The following is a 26,672-nucleotide window of genomic DNA, read 5'->3' on the forward strand; positions in this document are numbered from 1 at the left end:
TTTATGGCTGAGTAATATTCCATTGTATATATGTTCCACATCTTCTTTATCAATTAGTCTGTTGATGGACACTTAGGTTGCTTCCACGTCCTGGCTATTGTAAATAGAGCTGCAATGAACATTTTGGTACATGACTCTTTTGGAATTATGGTTCTCTCAGGGCATATGCCAAGTAGTGGGATTGCTGGGTCATATGGTAGTTATATTTTTAGTTTTTCAAGGAACCTTCATACTGTTCTCCATAGGGGCTGTATCAATTTATATTCCCACAAACAGTGCAAGAGTGTTCCCTTTTCTCCACACCCTCTCCAGCATTTATTGTTTGTAGATATTTTGATGATGGCCATTCTGACAAGTGTGAGAAGATATCTCATTGTACTTTTGATTTGCATTTCTCTAATGATTAATGATGTTGAACATTCTTTCATGTGTTTGTTGGCAATCTCTATATCTTCTTTGGATAAATGTCTATTTAGCTCTTCTGCCCATTTATAGACTGGGTTGTATGTTTTTTTGATATTGAGCTGCACGACCTGCTTCTAAATTTTGGAGATTAATCCTTTCTCAGTTGCTTCATACGCAAATATTTACTCCCATTCTGAGGGTTGGCTTTTGGTCTTGTTTATGGTTTCCTTTTTGGTGCAAAAGATTTTAAGTTTCCTTAGGTACCATTTGTTTATTTTTGTTTTTATTTCCATTTCTCTAGGAGGTGGGTCAAAGAGGATCTTGCTGTGATTTATGTCATAGACGGTTCTGCCTATGTTTTCCTCTAAGAGTTTGATAGTCTGTCCTTACGTTTAAGTCTTTAATCCATTTTGAGATTATTTTTGTTTATGATATTAGGGAGTGTTCTAATTTCATATTTTATATGTTTTTGACCAGTTTTCCAAGCACCATTTATTGAAGAGTCTGTCTTTTCTCCACTGTATATTCTTGCCTCCTTTATCAAAGATAAAGTGATCATATGTTTGTGGGTTTATCTCTGGGCTTTCTAACCTGTTCCATTGATCTATATTTCCATTTCTGTGCCACTACCATACTGTCTTGATTACTGTAACTTTGTAGTATAGTCTGAAGTCAGGGACCCTGATTCCTCCACCTCTGTTTTTCGCTCTCAAGATTGCTTTAAGTATTCGAGGTCTTTTGTGTTTCCATACAAAGAGTGATTTTTTTTTTCTAGCTCTGTGAAAAAAGTCAGTGGTAGTTTCATAGGGATTGCATTGAATCAGTAGATTGCTTTGGGTAGTAGAGCCATTTTCACAATGTTGATTCTTCCAATCCAAGAACATGGTATACCTCTCCATCTATTTGTAATATCTTTAATTTCTTTCATCAGTGTCTTATAATTTCTGCATACAGGTCTTTTGTCTCATTAGTTAGGATTATTTCTAGATATTTTATTCTTATTTTTGCAATCATAAATGGGAGTCTTTTCTTAATTTCACTTTCAGAATTTCCATCATTAGTGTATAGGAATGCCAGATATTTCTGTGCATTAATTTTGTATCCTGCAACTTTACCAAATTCATTGGTTAGCTCTCTTAGGTTTCTGGTAGCATCTTTAGGATTCCCTTTGTATAGTATCATGTCATCTGCAAACAGTGACAGCTTTATTTCTTCTTTTCTTATTTGGAATCATTTTATTTCTTTTTCTTCTCTGATTGCTGTGGCTAAAACTTCCAAAACTATGTTGAATAACAGTGGTGAGATTGGGAAACCTTGTCTTGTTCCTGATCTTAGTGGAAATGGTTTCATTTTTTCACCATTGAGGATGACATTGGGTGTGGGTTTGTCATATATGGCCTTTATTATCCTGAGGAAAGTTCCCTCTATGCCTACTTTCTGCAGGGCTTTTATCATAAATTGGTGTTGAAGTTTGTTGAAAGCTTACTCTGCATCTACTGAGACGATCATATGGATTTTCTCCTTCAATTTGTTAATATGGTGTATCACATTGATTGATATGAGCATATTGAAGAATCCTTGCATTCCTGAGATAAACCTCACTTGATCATAATGTATGATCCTTTTAATGTGCTCTTCAATTCTGTTTGCAAGCATTTTGTTAAGTATTTTTGCTTCTATGTTCATCTGTAATATTGGCCTGTAGTTTTCTTTCTTTGTGACATCTTTTTCTGGTTTTGATATCAGGGTGATGGTGGCCTTGTGGAATTAAATTGGGAGTGTCTCTTCCTCTGCTATATTTTGGAAGATTTGAGAAGGATAGGTGTTAGCTCTTCTCTAAATGTTTGATAGAATTCGCTTCTGAAGCCATCTGGTCCTGGGTTTTTGTTTGTAGGAATATTTTTAATCACAGTTTCAATTTCGATGCTTGTGATTGGTCTGTTCATATTTTCTATTTCTTCATGATTCAGTCTCGGAAGGTTGTGCTTTTCTAAGAATTTTTCCATTTCTTCCAGGTTGTCCATTTTATTGGCATAGAGTTGCTTGTAGTAATCTCTCATGATCCTTTATTTTTCTTCAGTGTCAGTTGTTACTTCTCCTTTTTCATTTCTAATTCTATTGATTTGATTCTTCTCCCTTTTTTTCTCCCTATTTTTCTTGATGAAAAATAGGTTAATGGTTTATCAATTTTGTTTATCTTCTCAAAGAACCTGCTTTTAGTTTTATTGATCTTGGCTACTGTTTCCTTCATTTCTTTTTCATTTCTTTCTGATCTGCTCTTTATGATTTCTTTCCTTCTGCTAACTTTGGCAGTTTTTTGTTCTTCTTTCTCTAATTGTTTAGGTGTCAGGTTAGGTTTTTCATTTGGGATATTTCTTGTTTCTTAAGGTATGATCCTATTGCTCTAATATTCCCTCATATAAATGCTTTTGCTGCATCCCATAGGTTTTCACTTACGGTGTTTTCATTGTCATTTTTATAGGTGTATTTTGATTTCTTCAGTGATCACTGGGTTATTAAGTAGCGTACTGTTTAGCTTCCATGAGTTTGTATTTTTTCCAGATTTTTTCCTGTAATTGATATCTAGTCTCATAGCATTGTGGTCAGAAAATATACTTGATATGATTTCAATTTTCTTAAATTTACCAAAGCTTGATATGTGACACAAGATATGATCTAGCCTGGAAAATGTTCCATGAGCACTTGAGAAGAATGTGTATTCTGTTATATTTTTGGATGGAATGTCCTATAAATATCAATTAAATCCATCTAGTTTAATGTATCCATTAAAGCTTGTGTTTCCTTTTTTATTTTAATTTTGTATGATCTGTCAATTGGTGAAAGTGGGTTGTTAAGTGCCCTACTATGATTGTGTTACTGTCAATTTACCATTTTATGGCTTTTATCATTTCCCTTATGAATTGAGGTGCTTCTATGTTGGATGCATAAATATTTACAAGTGTTATATCTTCTTCTTAGATCAATCCCTTGATCATTATGTAGTGTCCTTCTTTGTCTCTTGTGGTACTCTTTATTTTAAAGTCTATTTTGTCTGATATGAGAATTGTTACTCCAGCTTTCTTTTTATTTCCATTTGCATGGAATATCCTATTCCATCCCCTCACTTTCAGTCTGTATGTGTCCTTAGGTCTGAAGTGGGTCTCTTGTAGACAGCATATATATGGGTCTTGTTTTTGTATCCATTCAGCCAGTCTATGTCTTTTGGTTGGAGCATCTAATCCATTTCCATTTAAGGTAATTATCAATATGTATGTTCTTTTTACCATGTTCTTAATTGTTTTTGGTTTGTTATTGTAGGTGTTTTCCTTCTCTTGTGTTTCCTGCCTAGAGAAGTTCCTTTAGAATTTGTTGTAAAGCTGGATTGGTGGTAATGAACTATCTCAGCTTTTGCTTGTCTGTAAATGTTTTAATTTCTCTGTCAAATCTGAATGAGATCCTTGCTGGTTAGCGTAATCTTTGTTGTAAGTTTTTCTCTACCATCACTTTAAGTATGTCCTGCCACTCCCTTTGGGGTTGCTGAGTTTCTGCTGAAAGATCAGCTGTTAACCTTAACAGGATTCTCTTGTGTGTTATTTGGTGTTTTTCCCTTGCTGCTTTTAATATGTTTTCTTTGTATTTAATTTTTGATAGTTTGATGAATATGTGTCTTGTCGTGTTTCTCCTTGGATATTTCCTGTATGGGAATGTCTGTCCTTCCTGGATTTGATTAACTATTTCCTTTCCCATATTAGGGAAGTTTTCGACTATAATCTCTTCAAATATTTTCTCAGTCCCTTTCTTTATCTCTTCTTCTTCTGGGACCCTTATAATTCGAATGTTGGTGCATTTAATGTTGCACCAGAGGGCTCTGAATCTGTCCTCAGTTCTTTTCATTCTTTTTTCTTTATTCTCCTCTGCAGTAGTTATTTCCACTATTTATCTTCCAGGTCATATATCAGTTCTTCTGCCTCAGTTATTGTGCTATTGATCCCTTATTGAGAATTTTTAATTTCATTTATTGTGTTGTTCATCATTGTTTGTTTGTTCTTTAGTTCTTCTACGTCCTTGTTAAACGTTTCTTGTACGTTCTGTATTCTATTTCCAAGATTTTGGATCATCTTTACTATCATTATTCTGAATACTTTTTCATGTAGAGTGCTTATTTCATCTTCATTTGTTAGGTCTGGTGGGTTTTTACCTTGCTCCTTCATCTGCTGTGTGTTCCTCTGTCTTCTTATTTTGCATAACTTACTGTGTTTGGGGTCTCTCTCTCTTTTTTTTTTTTTTTTGCAGTCTGCAGGTTTGCAGTTCCCGTTGTTTTTGGTGTCTGTCGCCAGTGGCTAAGATTGGTTCAGTGGCTTGTGTAGGGGTCTAGTGCCTGTGTTCTGGTGGATGAGGATGGATCTTATCTTTCTGTTGGGCAGGTCCACATCTGGTGGTGTGTTTTGGGGTGTATGTGTCCTTATTATGATTTTAGGCAGCCTCTCTGCTAATGGATGGTTTTGTGCTCCTGTCTTGCTAGTTGTTTGGCATAGGGTTTCCAGCACTGTAACTTGCTGGTCGTTGAGTGAAGCTGGGTCTTGGCACTGAGATGGAGATCTCTGGGAGATTTTTTCCTTTTTATATTACGTGGAGCTGGGAGGTTTCTTGTGGACCAGTGTCCTGAAGTTGGCTCTCCCACCTCAGAGGCACAGCACTGACTCCTGGCCTGTGTATCAAGAGCCTTTCATCAACTTGGCTCAGAATAAATGGAAGAAAATGTAGAAAGGAAGAAAGAAAGAAAGGAAGGAAGGAAGAAAGAAAGAAAGAAAGAAAGAAAGAAAGAAAGAAAGAAAGAAAAAATAAAATAAAGTAAAATAAAATAAAATAAAAAGTTATTAAAATAGAAATATATTATTATTAAAAAAATTAAAAAAGTAAAAAGGAAACAAAACAAAACAAACAAACAAACAAACAAAAACAGACAGACAGAACCCTGGGACACATGGTAAAAGCAAAGCTATACAGACAAAATCACACAGTGAAGCATACACATACACACTCACAAAAAGATAAAAAGTGGAAAAAATATATCTTTGCTCACAAAGTTCACCTCCTCAATTTGGGATGATTTGTTTTCTCTTCAGGTATTCCACCGATGCAGGGTACATCAAGTCATTTTTGGATATTTAATCCACTGCTCCTGAGGCTGCTGGGAGAAATTTCTGTTTCTCTTCTTTGTTTTCACAGCTCCCGTGGTTCAGCTTTGGATTTGCACCCACCTCTGCGGGTAGGTCGCTTGAATTATGGTTTTCTCAGTGTATATGTGCAGTAGTGGTATTGATGGGTCATATGGTAGTTCTATTTTTAATCTTTTTAAGGAACCTCCATAAGGTTCTCCATAGTGGCTGTATCAAGTTACTTTCCCAGCAGCAGTGCAAGAGGGTTCCCTTTGCTCCACACCCTCCCCAGCATTTATTGCTTGTAGATTTTTTGATAATGGTCATTCTGACCTGTGTGAGGTGATAAGTCATGGTAGTTTTGATTTGCATTTCTCTAATGATTAGTGATGCTGAGCATCCTTTCATCTGTTTGTTGGCAATCTGTATATCTTCTTTGGAGAAATGTCTCTTTAGGTCTTCTGCCCAATTTTGGGTTGGTTTTTTTTTTTTGTTTTTTTGACATTGAGTTGCATGAGCTACTTGTATATTTTGGAGATTAATACTTTGTCTGTTGCTTCATTTGCAAATATTTTCTCCTATTCTGAAGGTTTTCTTTTCATCTTGCTTATGGTTTCCTTTGTTGTACAAAAACTTTTAAGTTTCATTAGGTCCCACCTGCTTATTTTTGTTTTTATTTCCATTTATCTAGGAGGTGGGTCAACAAGGATCTTGCTGTTCTTCATGTCACAGCGTGTTCTTCCTATGTTATCATCCAAGAGTTTTAGAGTGTCTGGCCTTACATTAAGTCTTTATTCCATTTTGAGTTTTTTTGTGTGTATGGTGTTGGAGTGTTCTAGTTTCATTATTTTACTAGTTTTCCCAGCACCACTTATTGAAGAAGCTGTCTTTTCTCCATTGTATATTCTTGCCTCTTTTATCAAAGTTAAGGTGACCATATTTGCGTGGGTTTATCTCTGGGCTTTCTATTCTGTTCCATTGATCTATATTTCTGTTTTTGTCCAGTACCATACTGTCTTGATTACTGTAGCTTTGTAGTATAGCCCGAAGTCAGGGAAACTGCTTCCTCCAGATCCATTTTTCTTTCTCAAGATTGCTTTGGCTATTCGAGGTCTTCTGTGTTTCCATACAAATTCTAAAATTTCTTGTTCTAATTCTGTGAAGAATGCCATTGGTAGTTTGATAGGGATTGCATTGAAACTGTAATTGCTTTGTGTAGTAATTTTCACAATAATGATTCTTCCAATCAAAGAACACTGTATATCTCTCCATCTGTTTGTGTCATCTTTGATTTCTTTCAAGAGTGTCTTACAGTTTTCTGCGTACAGGTCTTTTGCCTCCATAGGTAGGTTTATTCCTATGTATTTCATTTTTTGGTTGCAATGTTAAATGGGATTGTTTCCATAATTTCTCTTTCTGCCCTTTCATTGTTAGTGTATAGGAATGCCAGATATTTATGTGCATTAATTTTGTATCCTGCTACTTTACAAAATTCATTGATTAGCTCTAGTTGTTTTATGGTAGCAGCTTTAGGATTCTCTATGGATAGTATCATGCAGTGACAGTTTTACTTCTTTTCCAGTTTGGTGATTTATTTATTTATTTTATTAGTTTCTGCTTTATAACAAAGTGAATCAGTCATACATATACATCTGTTCCCACATCCGTTCCCTCATGCATCTCCCTCCCTCCCACCCTCCCCATCCCACCCCTCCAGGCAGTCACAAAGCACCCAGCTGATCTCCCTGTGCTCTGCGGCTGCTTCCCACTAGCTATCTACCTTACGTTTGGTAGCGTATATATGTCCATGCCTCTCTTTCGCTTTGTCACAGCTTACCCTTCCCCCTCCCCATATCCGCAAGTCCATTCTCAAGTAGGTCTGTGTCTGTATTTCTGTCTTACCCCTATGTTCTTCACGACATTTTTTTTTCTTAAATTCCATATATATGTGTCAGCATACAGTATTTGTCTTTCTCTTTCTGACTTACTTCACTCTGTATGACAGACTCTAGGTCCATCCACCTCATTACAAATAGCTCAATTTCATTTCTTTTTATGGCTGAGTAATATTCCATTGTATATATGTGCCACATCTTCTTTACCCATTCATCCAATGATGGACACTTAGGTTGTTTCCATCTCCTGGCTATTGTAAATAGGGCTGCTATGAACATTTTGGTACATGTCTCTTTTTGAATTATGGTTTTCTCGGGGTATATGCCCAGTAGTGGGATTACTGGGTCATATGGTAGTTCTATTTGTAGTTTTTTAAGAAAGCTCCATACCGTTCTCCATAGTGGCTGTACCAATTCACATTCCCACCAGCAGTGCAAGAGGGTTCCCTTTTTTCCACACCCTCTTCAGCATTTATTGTTTCTACATTTTTTGATGATGGCCATTCTGACTGGTGTGAGATGATATCTCATTGTAGTTTTGATTTGCATTTCTCTAATGAGTAAAGATGTTGAGCATCCTTTCATATGTTTGTTGTATTTTCCATTTTCCATTTTCTTTCACTCTGCCAGATGGATTCTAAAGAGTGCCTATACTAAACAGTTTACATATATTGTACACAAGGACCCTACCTGAAGAGTGGGTTTTATTATCTCCATTTGCAGGTAAGAAAATTAAGGTCCTGTAAAAGTTAAATAATATACACAAACCCACAGATTGTAAGTAACAGAGTGGGTCTGTCTGACTCCAAAGTCCTTCTTTTTTTTTTTACCGTCTCCCTCATTTGACTTTAATTCACACTAAGAAAAGTGGCTTCTCTGTGTGGTATTCATTTATGACTTGAGTTGACCTTAAATGAAATTCAATTTGAACTTTAAAAATTTGTTTAATTGTAAATATTGGAAATATTCTTGTTCTACAATAAATGCATATTTCTATTATAATCTGTAAAAGCAGTTTAATTATTCACAAAGTCTGTCTGTGGACAGTGAAAATGATGCATATCATTCATGTTCTTTAATATGCCTGGCATTCTCCAAGATATCTACCTTGCTGGCTCCCTTACATTTTTCTCAGGTTCTTACCCAGTTATCACCATTTTAACAAGTTCTTTCTGTCCACCTTATTTAAAATTATACCCCTTCTTTCCACCACTAGGTCCCCACCACCAATGTTGGCTTTATTTTTCTTCATGACATTTATCACTAGCTTTTACATAGTTCACTGCTGCATTTTCAGCACCTGGAATAGTACCTGGCATATAGTGTGCTCAATACATGTTTATTAGATAAATGATTGAATTAATTAATTTAATTTGAGTCATGTGCATGAATACTTTGTCTTCTTTCTCCTTTATTGAGATATAATTGACATATAACATGCTGTACATTGAAAGTTTACAATGTGATGATTTGATACACACACACATATATATAGCAAACTGTTCACCAGAGTAAGGCTAGTTAAACATCCTTCACTTCATATAATTGCCATTTTGTTGTTGGTAGTATTATGTTGAAACATTAAAATTCTACTTTCAAAGCAACTTTCAAGGATACAACACAGTATTGTGAACTGTAGTCACCACAATTTATATTAGACCCCCATAAATTATTCATCTTATAACTGAAAATTTATACACTTTGACCAACATCTCCCCATTTCTCCCATCCCATCAGCCCCTGGCAACGACTATTCTACTTTCAACTTCTATGAGTTTGATAATTTTAGAGTGTATGTATAAGTGAAAATATAATATTTGTCTTTCAGTGTGTATGGATTGCTGGATCATATGGAAGTTCTATTTTTAACTTTCTGAGCCTTCATATTGTTTTCCATTGTGGCTGTACCTATTTACATTTCCACTAACAGTGTGCCAGGTTTCCCTTTTCCACATCAGAACCAGCCAGCATATGTTATCTCTTCTTTTTTGGATAGCAGCCATTCTAACAGGTGTGAAGTGATATCTCATTGTGGTTTTGACTTCCATTTCCTTGATGGTAAGTAAAGTTGAGCACCTTTTCATGTACTCATCGGTCACTTGAATGTCTTTGGAAAAATGTCAATTCAAGTCCTCTGGCTATTTTTAATTGGATTTTTTTTTTTACATCTTTATTGGAGTATAATTGCTTTACAATGGTGTGTTAGTTTCTGCTTTAAAACAAAGTGAATCAGTCATACATATACATATGTTCCCATATCTCTTCCCTCTTGCATCTCCCTCCCTCCCACCCTCCCTATCCCACCCCTCTAGGTGGCCACAAAGCACAGAGCTGATCTGCCTGTGCCATGCGGCTGCTTCCCACTAGCTATCTATTTTACATTTGGTAGTGTATATATGTCCATGCCACTCTCTCTCTTTGTCACAGCTTACCCTTCCCCCTCCCCATATCCTCAAGTCCATTCTTTAGTAGGTCTGTGTCTTTATTCCTTTCTTACCCCTAGGTTCTTCATGACATCATTTTTTCTTAAATTCCATATATATTCCATATATATTCCATATATATGTGTTAGCATACTTCACTCTGTATGACAGACTCTAGGTCCATCCACCTCATTACAAATAGCTCAATTTCGTTTCTTTTTATGTCTGAGTAATATTCCATTGTGTCTGATGAGAACCCTCTTCTTGGTTGGCAGACATACTTCTTCTTGCTGTATACTCACATAGAGAATGGGTTCTGGTCTGTTCCTTTGCTTATAAGGTGACTAATCTTATCATGTGGGTTCCACCCTCATGACCTCATCTAAACCTAATTACCTCCTAAAGGCCCTACCTCCAAATGTTATTACATTGGAGTTTAGGGCTTCAAGATGAATACTGAGAGGACAGAAACTTTCAGTCCATAGCAATTATCAATATTATCAGTATGTTAACAGATATAAAATGAGAAGATCCATTTATGCTGTATTATTATAATCATATATATATATATAAGACTGATTAAATTTGAGCATATGATATGTTGAAAATATTGTCTTACACTTAAAATTGGACAGAAGTTATTCTTGGGTGTCCAAGGCATTGCCTAGCAAATCCTCTGGGGATTATTTAACTTAAGCAGAGTTTTAAGTTTTTGATTGATTTTTGTATTCACTACGTTATTTCCTATTTTGTAGGGGTAGAAGTTTTCTTGTAGACAAATAATAGTAATACAGATATATTTTTTTTAATCTAAGCTATGCAAATGGATTTTGCTCAGTAAAAATACATTCAATTGTCACCTGGAAGGAAAATACATTTTATTGTCCTATACGATATAAACCGATTTGCATGTATTAGCAAATTTATTTAAGTATTCCTACAGATTATGTGCCTTTAAGTGTTTCTTTGAACCAGTTTTAATATATTACTGGTTCTCTAATTAACTAAAGTATTAAATAACAATTTTTGACAAATGTTCATTTTACACTTGCATATGAGTTGTCTTCAAATTTCTGAAAATTGTACTTTAGCAGATATATAAAATATATACTGAATGGAATGGTCTCACTCAGGCGCTATTATGTATGGGGTGCTGCTTTCCTGGTCTGTTCATTCTTTCCATCAGAATCATAAGTGTAATTGCCAGTTGAGTCCCTTCAGTCGTGATATCTATTTAAAAATGACTAAAGTGATTATTTTACTTGTTGTTTACATAAAATCCAAAAAGAATTATAAAAGAATGTCTAAGTACATGGTACAGGAAGAAAAAAAGAATTTGTATAAAATACATTTAATAATTAACTTATTTATCCACCTATATACATGACAAATTTTAAATAAATATAACTTCTAGTCTTTTAAATATGGTTAAAGGACATGGTTTTAGACTGGTTTTCTGTGGATTCTCCTTTTAAGATCCTGGCTTTGTGGTGTTCACTTATCATCTTCTGTGCCCCAATACATTCCAAGTTCCATAATGTTAAAATGAGCATGACCTTGCATCTGGGGTTTTATATTAATAACAGAGTATTTTCAGGATATCTGTCTGCAATTGCTTCAAGTCAAGAATTTGTCACAGACTTGTAACTGTATTTTGATATATCTGGGTTATATTGGGGGAGAAGAAAAACAAAACAAATGATAAGGTTATTGGCTGTTAAAGGATTTCTGTATAGGAGGTGCTTAGGTAGGTATGAAGCACTCCAACAGGAAGGGGGCTAAGAAATTTTTTATTGAAACTACACTTGCAGGGCAAGAAGACTGTTTCTATTGATATTATTCATTTTGAACAAGTATGGAAGGACTATTGTGATTATGGGGAGAACGCCCCAAGCCAGTCTTTAGTACTGCTACTGAATAAAATGTACTGTGATCCAAATGATGCACACCGGTTAGTTATCAAGAAAGAAATACTATACTGAAAAGAGCACCTTATTTGTCATTCTGGCTCAGCCATCTATTAGTAACATGATCTAAATTAAATCAATTAACCTAATTCTTAGTTTCCTGAATCTGTAAAAACTGACTTAATAGTCTTTGCCTACCTCATAGCATTATTGTAAGATCATATATATGTGACAACAAATTTGTAACTAAAGTTTTTCTGTATAAATTTAAATACAGTGAATAGATAGGTCAGGTTGAGAAGTTACTTTATTTTTATTTTTATTTATTTATTTTTTTGTGTGTGGTATGCGGGCCTCTCACTGTTGTGGCCTCTCCCGTTGCGGAGCACAGGCTCCAGACGTGCAGGCTCAGCGGCCAGGGCTCATGGGCCTAGCCGCTCCGCGGCATGTGGAATATTCCCGGACTGGGGCACGAGCCCGTGTCCCCTGCATCGGCAGGCGGACTCTCAACCACTGCGCCACCAGGGAAGCCCAAGAAGTTACTTTAAAATAGCTACAGAAACTGAAGATTTCTTTCTCCCTTTATAATTAATAAATTCACTACAACCAAAATAAAATTTTAATTATATTTAGGTTTACTATGTTCTAGATCCTGCGTGAATTTTGTCCAGGAATTTTGCCCTAAGATTCCTTCCCCACACTATGCCTGCATCTCTTTTTCCTCAAAGTCTTTGTTGTTAGAAATGAAAAGGAAAATCCCTCAATGGGTTTAAGACATCTTCAAAGATATTAGTTTTGGCATTCTCTATGTTTAGTGAAGGTGATTTCAATACAAGCTTTTAGACCAGGACAGAGCTTTTCACCACTTATCTCCAACTCTTTCCTTTTTTATTCTTAATTGTGATAAAAGTAGTTGCTGTGGTGGGGATGGGATAGTGTAAATGGTATGATGGCAGGTAAACTCACCTTGAGATAGTGAAGTCCCTCTTGCTGAATATCTTCACAGTTATTATGCACAATCATTGTTGGAGTATTAGGAAATTATAAACCTAACTACAGATTTTGTAAAGACAGAACCTCTGCAAATAGTGTTACCACATTTAGTGAATAATACTGTGGGGTTCTCAGTTAAATTTGAATCTCAGATAAGCAGTGAATGATATTTTTAGTCTAAGCATAACTAAAATATTTCATGAGATGTATTCATGACTAAAAGATTATACACTATTTATCTGAAGTACAAATTTAATCAGCAGTCTGTATTTCATCTGGTATTTCTACCGGCAATCTATGAAGTAAATAATTTTCCAGAAGAGGGCACTGTTCAAAACCCAGCATCAACCTTCACTAGGTTTAGTACATGACCATCAAATTTTATTGACAAGTGAGAGTTTGATTAGGCCAGGAAACGTTCTGAAGGGGCTATTCCTAGTAAACTGGTGACAATTGAAATAAGATTTCGCCATTTGGTAAGAGGACAGGGAGTGTGAAAACATTATAATCTACCGGTTTAACTAGTATATAATGCTTACTATCTTGGCAATAACTGATGATACTAGGTGAACGAACTGATATTTAATAAAGAAGTGAGGCTATTATTTACCACCTGTTTAGTGTAAACCTTCATAGACCAAGGAAATGAAATGGCACAAGTGAGAATAAGTTGCTGAAAAGACTGATGGGCTTAAAGTTTTTAGTGAGGGTTAAAGCAATGCAAACAAAGCCCTTATGTGCCATTTGTAGCCTAGGCAGGAATCTTAGGACAAAATTAAATAAAATTTATGTAGAGTGTAGAGACCAGGCAAAGATAGACAGCAATATCTGAGGAGAATTTTTTTTGGAAACTAAACCTTGAAGATGAACTGGGTTATACATAAAATTTAAACTCAACATTGCCTAAAAAAAATGCTGTTCTTTTTGGTATTAAGCAAGAAATGTAAGTACAGTTTAGCTATATTCCTCAGAGAAAAAAGATCTCCTGAATATGTGACCTGATTTTCACTTTTTTCCCCTATAATTACCTTTTGTTTTTCTATGGTTTCTTAGAAAATTTTCCTCTGAAAAACATTGATTTTAGGAATTTCACAAAATCTCTTCTAAGGTTAGATTTTAAAATGCCTGAAACAGTTCCAGCAAGAAGAGTTGAGAATTCTGGGAAGAATATCACTTTGCCTTACCCTGAATCTATTTCTATACACAATGATATTGCTATACTAAAAATTCCTAGGCCAAGATATAGTGATCTTACAAATATTTTTAAACGTGGCTGTAAGTGGCCTCAGTAGATGAGTGAATGCCTTTTAGATTTTCTTATATTGTTCTCCTAAATGTAGAAAATTAAATCTATGTAAAATTCTACTTATATAAGACAAAGCATATTGGTGAGTTAAATTATAAAGTTTATAATTATTTAGTTTGTATAATGGTTTCCTTAAAATCAATTAAAAGTACTTATAGTTAAGACAAATTCTCAAATGCAGATGTAAGCCTGTGTTGCTTGATTGTGTCAGCCTTTTGGCAAAGCTTTTTCCTAAGTGTTGTGGTTTGTTTGGTTCTCACTTTAATGATATATAAAATATATTTAGACCTAAGCTGTTTTTAGTGGCTCTCATTTTTTTTCCTGAGGCCTTATATGTTATACCATAAGGCCTTATACGTTATACCATAAGAAATATGTGTCAACAATTGCTGATTTTTTTTGTGGTTGATAAAGAGAAGTGTTAGAAAGTAGAATTTAAAAACAAACGCAGCTGACTTTGCAGACACCACAGTGTGAAGAAAGTTTTAATCACTGTTTTTGACTACACAATGTGTGAAGCTTACCAACAAAGGTAACATATTTATTTCTCCTGCTAGTTTAATAAATTCTATTAAGAAAGTTTTTCTACTTAGAAGACATATATCTTTTAGTTTCTTTAACAGATATATTTAGAAATCTTAGGAGATTTATGATATTGAGAGAGATATCTTTGGTTCTTATGTTTCTTAAGGCAGATTTTCAATATTCTTCGGTTGGCATTGGAGTATCATTAGAATGAACTTCAAAATGAACACATTTAATCCCAAGGATGGCCGTTTAAGAAGAAGGTGAAGAAAAAGCTCTTCTTTTGTGGTTGAAAAAGCGGTACTGTAATCTCTGGACCTAAAATATCTTTCCTCTCCCATGGACTATGGTACTAGAAATTACAATCATTATAATGTTGTCTTTAATTTTTATTAAAAGAGTAATATTCAACCAGACCCACTGTGGGAGTGAATGGGCAATACCATATCAGGATCTCAGAAAATAGGTGAAAAAGAGAGTTACATATTTATTTAAAGAGCATATATAAAATTGTGGAGCATTAAAAAATTGTTTGGGGATGAATGATTATCTGATGGCATAAAATAAACGTAGAACATAACCTCATTTCTATTTATGCTATAATTGCATTCATCCTATAATTGCAGGTAAATTAAAGAGAATTTTTAAATCATATACAATATTACAAGAAAATATAGAATAATATTTTTATATTCTTTAGGTAGAAGAGGCCTTCTTAAGCAAGAATATAATCCCAAAAGCTATAAATGAAAATAATTGATTTTACAAATATTTCTGTATGGCAAAAGGCAACATCAGTCAAACTAAAAGGCAAATGACAGTCTGAGAGATTGATTGCAGCACAAAACAAGGGTTTTCATTTCAACAAGGAATTCATTGCAGCACAAAAACAAATATTTTTCTCAATAAATAAATATAAAACACCTACAAAATACCATGAATAAAACAACCAGTCCATTGTAAAATGAGGTGGGGGAATATAAATAAATAATTCATAGTAGAAGGAATTAAGAAAATAAACATATTAAAAATGTTAAACAGCTCTAGTAATGAGACAAGAAAATTAAAACAATACAATATATTTTTCATCCATCAGATATGTAAAAATGATAAATGATTGATGAATGACTAAAATGTTAAATGACTTGTGCAAAATTGCATGGGTTTAAATAATACCTCCATCTCTGGCTAGCTGTGTGATCTTAGGCCAGTTAACAAACATCTTTGATTCAGTTTCTTCATCTATAAAAATGGAGATGATGATGCTTCTTTCATTGAAGAAGTACTTTGGTATTGAATACGCCCTTACATTAGTTTGTGGCACATTATAAGTCTTAATAATAGCTAATAAATGTTAGCTATTATTATTAATGTATTATTCTTGTTGATAACTATGTTACCAGGACATACATTACTCAACATTTTTGGAAAGTAATCCAGCAGTGTTTTATATAAATTCACATCCACTTTGAATCCCATATTGGATAATTTATCTGAAGAAATAAAAATTATCTCTATGAAGGAAACTTTATCAAAATATTTATTTCCATGTTGTTTGTTTCAATAATAAAACTTTAAGTGACTTTGAGATCTGTCTTTAGGGAAATAAGGCAGTAATGTATTGTGGCAATGGGATATGGTGAACCTACTAAAAATAAGGTAAATCTATATGTAACTACTTGAAAGAATGTCCGTGATGTTTTGTTAAGTGAATAAAACCAGTAAATAATAACATGTATAGTAGTATCATCTTACATTTTTACAAAACAGAAACAAGCATCTACATGTACGTATACGTTTGCCTAAGGAAAGAAGAGGTATGAAAGGAGAGTCATCAAGTTTTTGACAATAATTATTTTGGGGGCTGTGCTGACAGGATGAAAAGGAAACTGTTGATTTTGCTTTAGACACTTCTGACCTTTTAGGACTTTGAATGTCAGCTCCATGAAGACAAGGCCTTATATAACGTATTCACTGCTATATATGCAGTGCCCATTAATAAATATTTTTAAACAAATAAAAAATCAAAGTTTAAATTGTCATAAGTTTATACAAGACTTTTGTAATACAAACTGTTTCTTAGTGTTTTATAAGCCATTAAGTTCCTTTAAAATAAATAATTGTTATTGTCATAGCCCTAGTAATAACTTTGACCAATTTATGAATTCTGATCCTGTTTCTATACCTCTCAAATGCCCTGTCTCACTTCTTCAGAGGTATAAAATCTTACCTGATAGGCATAGTAGTATATACCAATCATCTGATGAATGAGTAACAACTACAGCAAGTATGATCCTAATTTTAAGTTTATTCTCTTTTTTTTAACATCTTTATTGGAGTATAATTGTTTTACAATGGTGTGTTAATTTCTGCTGTATAACAAAGTGAATCAGCTATACATATACATACATCCCCATATCTCCCTCCCACCCTCTAGGTGGACACTAAGCATGGAGCTGATCTCCCTGTGCCATGTGGCTGCTTCTCACTAGCTATCTATTTTACATTTGGTAGTGTATATATGTCCATGCCACTCTCTCACTTCGTCCCAGCTTACCCTTACCCCTCCCCGTGTCCTCAAGTCTATTCTCTGTGTCTGCATCTTTATTCCTGTCCTGCCCCTAGGTTCTTCAGAACCATCTTTTTATTTATTTTTTTTCTTTTTCTTTTTTAGATTCAATATATATGTGTTAGCATATGATATTTGTTTTTCTCTTTCTGACTTACTTCACTCTGTATGACTGGCTCTAGGTCCATCCACCTCACTACAAATAACTCAGTTTCGTTTCTTTTTATGGCTGAGGAATATTCCATTGTATATATGTGCCACACCTTCTTTATCCATTCAGCTGTCAATGGACACTTAGGTTGCTTCCATGTCCTGGATATTGTAAGTAGAGCTGCAATGAACATTGTGGTACATGACTCTTTCTGAATTATGGTCTTCTCAGGGTATATGCCCAGTAGTGGGATTGCTGGGTCATATGGTAGTTCTATTTTTAATTTTTTGAGGCATCTCCATACTGTTCTCCATAGTGGCTGTATCAATTTACTTAATTTTAAGTTTATTCTTAACTGAAACCAATAAAGGACAATCAGTTTAATGACTTTTAATTTTTTTTCCATTTAGGAAACACCTATATATTCTAATTCATTCTATGGTAATATCTTCTAGTATTACCAGTTCAAGGGTTTAGGACATTGTATTTGGGGCCTTGGAGTTACCAAATATTTTCATATGTATTCTCCCATTTGGGTCTTATACAAATTCTGTCATCTACCTCACTATATAAAAAGGAAAAAAATGAAATTCTGAAAATTAATTTGCTCAAAGGCTCACAGATAACTGTTCTTCCTGAAAGTATTCTCAAAAGTGTGAGTTACAAGGTTATCAGTGAAACATCTTGTCAACATTCCCTGCTTAGAAAGTCTAGAAGTGGTTTGTAGTTTGTAAAGATGTATGCCTTAATAATACTTTTTTTACTTTCTCTTTTCTTAAAGCAAATTAATATACCTGCATTCCAATATAGCAATTTATTTATTTATTTATTTATTTAACCATCTTTATTGGAGTATAATTGCTTTACAATGGTGTGTTAGTTTCTGCTTTATAACAAAGTGAATCAGTTATACATATACATATGTTTAAATAGTTGAAGGGGGCTTCCCTGGTGGCGCAGTGGTTGAGAGTCCGCCTGCCGATGCAGGGGATGCGGGTTCGTGCCCCGATCCGGGAGGGTCCCACATGCTGCGGAGCGTCTGGGTCCGTGAGCCGTGGCCGCTGAGCCTGCGCGTCCGGAGCCTGTGCTCCGCAACGGGAGAGGCCACAACAGTGAGGGGCCCGCGTAAAAGCAAAAAAAAAAAATAAATAAAAATAAATAAATAGTTGAAGGACATGGGCATGACATAGGGTGGTGCATATTTCTTAATTCTCATTTGTAGATAACATGTATGAAAATTAAAACTTTAATTCATAGAGGATGTAGAAGTATCAAATTGCACCACTTGCAAATTTACACAGAGCAATCACATTTGATGGAATCCACAGTATATTTTCATGAAGGAAATGTTTTTTATATTAAGATCCAAAACTCTGTGGAACATGTGTAATCTGTGTCATAGATATACACTTGGGCTGTGCACATTCACCTAGTCAGAATGGCACATCTGCTATCTCCATTTTCACACATTCTTGAAGAAAATAAAAATACACTAGGCCCATATATTGTCAATGGATCATTTTTTGTACTTGTTACCATGGTTTGCTTTTCCTGTTTCAGACAAATGGAAGTATGAAAGAAGCTTATTTTTTCTTTACTTCCTGACAGTTAATAATACCTGAATAGGGTAGGTAGCAATTGGACACCAACTCCAAGTCTTTTAAAAATCCCATTCACACACGAAGCTGCATTCTTTTTCAGGACAATGACACTCCACAACACGGGGAATATTTTCATATTTTTCAATACTTAAAAATTGGCATTTGAAATGGAAACTAATATTTAGGGATGCTTGAAAACACAGACACACACACGCAGATAAACACATATATGTACACACATGCACACACACAGCGATGTAGAGAAAAAGAGGAATTGGGAGAAGTATGTTTTACCATAAAGTTAGGGTTTAGAGTTTTTAAAATTAAAAAAATAATAATAATATTGTAATTGAGTTTAGAATCAAGAAAATGGAGGAAGAGTAAGATGAATTACTAAAACAATTAACAGTAATATTGGAATGGTAGATTGATACTTGAGGTAAATAGGTCGTGTTAGGTAATGCTTTTAGACTGTAAAATTTATTTTAGATATTTTTACATGCTTTGACTTCACACAAATTACTCAGCAGTTGCACGGAGAGCTTAAAGGTGTAGATATTTCTTACTGACATTTGAATACCAAATTATATGAGGCTTATGGAAACTTTATTTTTTGCTTTCCTCATTTCAATGTCTTTCATTTCAGCATTCATTGCATGTATTTTTGAGTTGAGTTTATCAGAAGCTTACATTTTAGCATGATGAATGAAGCAAGGTAAAAAATGTTCAGATTAATTAAGAAAAGTCAGAAAGGCTTTAAAACTACTGAAAAACAAGTGTGAAAATGACCATGGAGACTCTTAGAAAGTTTTAAGTGTTTGCTATTTTTTTCAGAGCAGAATTATAGGAAGAATATACCTTTTTAAAGGGTGGGGTATGTGTGTGTGTGCATGTGTGTGTGTGTAAAAGGTACTGGTGTAAACATAGAGATGGTTGTCAGTTGTCTTTTCTCTCTGTTAGAATTCAGGAAGAAATACACCTGCATTCCTGGAAGGAGGGGTAAAGGAGAACTCAGATAAATTTAAGTATGTGAAGGCCTGAAGGCCTCTGTTCCCAGCTAGAGGTTTATATCCAGACCTTATTTGCTATTTGCCAACTTGGATCACTCTCTACCCCATTCCATTATCACCTTCATATCTATGTTTCTAGCCCCATTATGGCAACATGATATTGAGTAGTGTTGTTGCTTTAATAGTTAACTTTGGAGTTGTTGATCTCAGGCAATTTCACAAAAGCAATTAAGGTGGCCACGTTTTCATCTGTAAGGACATAAGCTTCTTCCATTAATTCTAGGGGTTAGACTATTTAATGTAACCTCTTTTTTACTCTAAAAGTTTTTTTTTTTAATTGTACTTTGCATATATGTGTTTCCACTTCCATGAAGAGCATATTAATATGGTGTAATGAGACCAGGTATCATGCATCTTTGAGAACAGGATCTAGTCATGATTTTGTTTTCTGAGATGTTATGTGACTTTGAGCAAGAGCTATCTACTTCAGAACCTATCAGAGAAAATCATAACAGCCAAAAGGAGGCAGTAGAGCATAACTGTAAACACCATTGACTCCAAAGTCGGACAGACTTGCTTGCAGTCCTGGCTCTGCCATTAAGACATAGTGTTACTTTGGAAAATTCACTTCTTTGCCCTTCTGTTTCCTCATCTGTATAATGAATATTACATTAGTACTTCATAGAGAACCATGTCTAATGTGTCCAAAGCCCTTGTTCTTTACATTACATCATGCTGAGATAACTGATGTGAAAGCTCATTGGGATGGACAAAGTAATATGAGTTAAACACATCTACAGAATTAGAAAAATGTAGTGATCAAAAGAATGAATAAATTAAAATAAAGCAGCATTAAAAAAGGCTAATCTTGCAGCCTCACTGAGGTAAACTCGCTATTTCAAAAGAGATTTTGCTTCAAAATTTTCTTGAAACAACAAACAAAAGTGAATAGCTGTCAAAACATAGCAGGCAGGAAATGTCACAGATATTGACCTTCCCCTGGAAACACATGACTTCCATGTTGGCAGTGTAAATCTGGGAACTTTTGTAGGAAGGAAATTAGCATATTTTAGATATCATGAAGCTCCATAACTAACCAGGTTTAAATCATGTGAGACTTCATAGATTACAGTCAGAGTTGCAGAACAAGTAAATTTAAGAGAGAGTAAAAAATACTGAATCACTATGTGGAACAACTGTAACTCATATAATATTGTAAATCAACCATGATTCTATTAAAAATAGAGATTTAGCTTCCTACTTTATTTTTATAATTTCATTTTATATTTTTATTGGAATATAGTTGATTTAAAACATTATATTATTTTCAGGTATACAGCATAATGATTATTTTTACAGATATTCCAATAAAAGCTGTTATATGATAATGGTTATAATTCCTTGTGCGATCCAATATATCCAGTTGCTTATCTATTTTATACATAGAAGTTTGTATCTCTTAAACCCATAGCCCTGTCTTGCCCCTCCCTTCTTCCTTCTCCCCACTAGTAAACACGTTTGTTTTCTGTATCTGTGAGTCTGTTTCTATTTTGCTATATGCATTTGTTTGTTTTATTTTTTAGATTTTATATCTAACTGATAATCATACAGTATTTGTCTTTCTCTGGCTTATTTAAATAAACATAATATTCCCTAGGTCTGTCCACATTGCTGTAAATGGCAGAATTTCACTCTTTGTTATGGCTGAGTAATATTCCATTGTGTGTGTGTGTGTGTATATATATATATATATATATATATATATATATATATATATCTCACAACTTTTAGACATTCTTCTGTTGAATGACACTTGAGATGCTTCCATATCTTGGCTATTGTAACTGTGCTGCTATGAACATTTGGGTGTATATAATGCTTTGATTTTCTTCAAGTATATACACAGGACTGGAATTGCTTGATCATATGGTAGCTCTATTTTTAAATTTTTGTGGGACGTCCATACTGTTTTCTATACTGGCTGTACCAATTAACATTTCCAGCAACAGTGTAAATGGGTTCCCTTTTCTTCATGTCATCTCCAAAATTACTCGTAGAATTTTTGATGATAGCTATTCTAACAGGTGTGAGGTGATATCTTATTATGGTTTTGATTTGCATTTCTCTAATAATTAGTGCTGTTGAGCCTCTTTTCATTTGCCTGTTAGCCATGTATATGTCATCTTTGGAAAAATGTCTATTCACGTCTTCTGCCCATTTTTTGATTGGGTTGTTTGTTTTTTTGATATTGAGTTGTATGAGCTCTTTCTATATCTTAGACATTAACATCTGGTCTGTCACATCATTTGCAAACATTTTCTCCCATTCTGTAGGTTCTTGTTTCACTTTGTTGATGGTTTCCTTTGCTGTGCAAAAGCTTTTAAATCTGATTATATCCTACCTGTTTATTTTTGCTTTTATTTCTTTTGCCTGGGGTGACAGATCCAAAAAAATTGCTATGACATTTTTTTTTCTTAGATTCAATATATATGTGTTAGCATACAGTATTTGTTTTTCTCTTTCTGACTTACTTCACTCTGTATGACAGACTCTAGGTCCTGAAGAACCTTCAGTACTAACTAAATTACCTGAGCATTATTTGCATGTCCAACTGCCTTCTTAACTTAGCTAGTTAAATGGATCATAAGCATATTAAATTGTCCAAAAAGATACTTGATTTTCCCCTATTCCTGCCTTTCTTTCTCATTACAGTAAATGGGAATACCATCCACTGTGTTGATCAAGACAGAAACTTAGAAGGCTTCCTTGATTCCTTTGTTTCCTTAACTCTGTTTTCCATAAGTAATTTACCACCACTTCCTGTGGGTTTTACCTCTGAAACATGTATCTTTAATTTGGCTACTACTTTTCATCTCTACTGCCACCAGCATAATCCAATCCACTATCAGCTATAGCTTGGACTATCCCAATAGTCTCTTATATGCTCTCCCTGCTTCTATGCTTCCACTACTGACTTTCTCTGATCTATTTTACAAATAGTAGAGAGCTTTTTTGAAATGTAAATCAGATTAAGTTACTCCCTTGTATAAAAGTGGTTTTCCCATTGCAATTTGAATAAAATCCAATCTCCTGTCTGTGGCTTGTAAAACCCTGCTTGGTGTGGCTCCTGCTTCTTTTCATACAACTCTACGTTTTGTTCCCTCTGCCCCACTCTTCTTTCATTTCCTTGAACACATCAAGGTTACTCCTGTTTAGTCCTGCTTTGACATTGCTATTTTCTTGTTCCCCTTCTGCAGGTGTGTCACATGGCATGGCTGGCTCTTTCTCCTCTTTTGGGTCTCAGCTTAAATTTCACCTAAGTGAACTTTTTCTAACCATCCCATGTAAAGTACTCCCTACACATTATTTTCTATAATAGCATCCTGCGTGTTTCCTTCATAATACTTAATACAAACCCTAGTATTATTTTGAATTATTTAGTTATTTATTATTTATCTTCTCTACTAAACCTTAAGCTTATGAGGGCAGGGACTATGTCTGTATTATTTACTGATGATTTCCTAGTGCTTAGCACAAAGTTTGGCATAGATAAACAACTAACAGTTATTTGTGGAGTGAATGCATCATTGTGTTTAATACCAGGTCTTTTAGTTTATCCAATCCATCCCCAGAATCCTTGTGGGAGAAGACAGATTGTCCCAGGGTAACAAAATACTTTGATGGCATAAATAACCAAGTATGACTTAGAGTTGTATAAACTGCCTAAGATCTATAATGATTCACTAAAGGTCTAAGGAAAATTTGTTTTCAGGGATTTTGCATCAACGATTATACTAACATCTTTTGGAAACTCGTGGGAGTGGATCTTAAGCCTGAAGTTTCTTTCTTTTCTTATTGGTGTATACTAACTTGAGGACAATGCTTCTCCTTTCCACAATCCCTAGTTCAAATCTCTGTGTATCATAGATAACCAATAATAACAATCAACTGCCAATCCCTGCATGTTGGCATCAACTGCAAAAGAAGGAATAGGAAAAAAGACTAATCAGATTAATATTTTAGTATGAACATTAATAGCATATGAAACTATTATTCCATTGAAAGAAAACCAAAATGAAAGCCTAAGACAACAGGTATTTTATGTAGGGTCCTAATTATAACATTTGAAAATGATTTCAGATTTTTTCATGGCCTTTATTAAAGTGAAGAACAATTCAAAACCAAGATAAAAAGAGACTACAAGGCATATACTGTTCTCTGTTTCCTGTCAGCTATCAAAGTCATTCCTGTTTTGGTGAGAAAAATAAGAATCCAGCTAATACAAAAGATACTTTGCTGTCAAGGCAATTTTTGTATGTTCATAGAAAATGGAGTCTGACAGAGGAGGTATTGTTGCAATGAAGCCTATAAAACACAACCAATTCTGGGGGTATGGGCTAGGGCCAGAGCTACTGTCTTCCAGAAATCAAGTTAAAGTGAATAAGTATAGCCTGAACACATGGGCCTAGTGAAGATGATGGAGAGTGGGGGCGGGTGTGTTATGAACTAATTCTATGTTTCAGAGCCTGAGTGCTGATTTAAACCATTTTGGTACAAATGTTTTCTACAGCATTTTATTTTTTTAATACAAAGTATCACTGGTGTTGTCCTACTTTTACTGTGGTCTATCTGTAGAGCTTTTTATAGTTCTCATAATATTTTTATTTTATTTTAATATCAAAACATTTTATATACATTCATAAACTCACTTAATCTTCAATGAGTCTAAGAAATAACCAGGACAAGTATCATTATGGCCATTGTACAGATGAATAAACCAAATTCAGAGAAGTTGAGAGATTAGTTCACAGTCACACAGCTAGATAACACCAGATATATGATTCAAATTCAAAGTATTTTGAATTATTTCCAGTGTGCACTTGCTCCCTCTCACTGTCTTTCCCTCTCTTTCTCTCTTATACCATGCTTAGCTACTTTTAAATAATGAATTAATTGAGTTTTTCTAGCCATTAAGGAATGGTAGTAAAATGGAAATCAAATACCTTGTTTAGAAACTAGGTTGATATATGCTGGCCTTTAAGGTCTTTTCCAAATCTTACATTCTATCAGTCTATGAACTTACCAAGATCTTAGCTTATACTCTGTTTGTTGTATCCTGGAAGAATATAGTTCACTACTATGTTCTGTGATATGAGTTACAACCAATATTTTCATGAGAGTATTTTGGCAAATTTAGCTTGGATTTCCTTTGTTTAAATGCAATGATGTTGGTATCAAAATTTTGGAAAGGAATGACCTTTACAGTAGCTCAAAGGTAGATTTATATGTTTTGCTAAATTAAAAGAATTATCAAATCAGCAGTTCAACTATTACAACATGTAATATGAAAATTTACTTCAAACTAAAGCTCCCTACCTTAAAGAATTAATGCAGCCAAATTTTTTTATATCCAAAGCAATAATTGTTAAAAGTTTATATAGTTAGTATCAACTTATTGTTAAAGGATCTCCATGGAAATTAAATCTAAATGTTATATTCCACATCATAAGTAGTGTCAAATATGCTAGGAATGTGGTTAAGTGGCTTACTAATTATTGGAAACTTTGTAGCAATTTCAAACAGTTTAAAACCTATCATAATATATTGGCACTATTTCATGTATTAACATAGTTACTTTTCACTTTAAGTGGCAAATAATATCAATAGCTAGCTATTATTTTATCTTTACTACATTATTATTACCTTAGCCTCTTTCTTTTTACCCTAAATCAATAAAAATAAAAAAGAACATCAGAGTTAGAAACATAAAATGTGGGTGTTGGTTGTAAATAATGCATGGAAACAGATTAATTCATGCTTAACTTTGAACCAGAAAATATTTTCTCTGTGTGTGTGTCTGTGTGTGTGTGTATTGTATGTTTACCAATGTATTAATGTATACACTGGTAAGTATTTTTGACATAATTTCAAAAATAACTAATCTAACAGTATGGATAATCCCTAGCTTCTCTCCAAATATGTCCAATGATTAAATGTGATTATTAAGTTAATATTATATCATCACACACTGAAAGATGACTTTGTAAGAAAATACAAGTTAGTGTTGACTAAAGAATTATTGTCTTACTATAAATTGTGATTCTTGAAACTGATGATCTTCTTTAAGATAAAATAAATATATTATATTGTAACAAAGTGGAAAAAGATAAATCACTGATAATATGAATGAATATTAAGGTTATATTCATTTTTTCCTGTTTCTTTTGATACACTTTTTTTTAGAGAAACAGTTTTTTTTTATCATGCCAAAAAAGCATTATATGATTGTCATAAGCCAAAGTTCCTAATACATTTTTAAGTTCCTGTGTGCTTGTATGGTACTACCTCACAAATAGCGTTTTTGGAGAAATCATGTGACCTTTCTTTGCTTATACTCTTAACAGCATGATCCTTATAAAGTAATTAATACTTTTTAGGCTGAGTTTTATGCTATAGTTTCGGACTCAATAACCTGAAACCTATTTGCTGCATGTACTTTTTTTTTTTTTTCTTTTGCAGCACGCAGGCCTCCCACTGCTGTGGCTTCTCCTGCTGTGGAGCACAGGCTCAGTGGCCATGGCTCACGGGCCATGGCTCACGGGCCCAGCTGCTCCACAGCACACGGGATCCTCCTGGACCGGGGCAAAAACCCGTGTCCCCTGCATCGGCAGGCGGTCTCCCAACCACTGCGCCACAAGGGAAGCCCTGCATGTACTTTTAAAATTAAT

This window comes from Hyperoodon ampullatus (assembly GCF_949752795.1).
Source record: "Hyperoodon ampullatus genome assembly, chromosome: X".
In the NCBI taxonomy this organism is placed as follows: Eukaryota; Metazoa; Chordata; class Mammalia; order Artiodactyla; family Ziphiidae; genus Hyperoodon; species Hyperoodon ampullatus.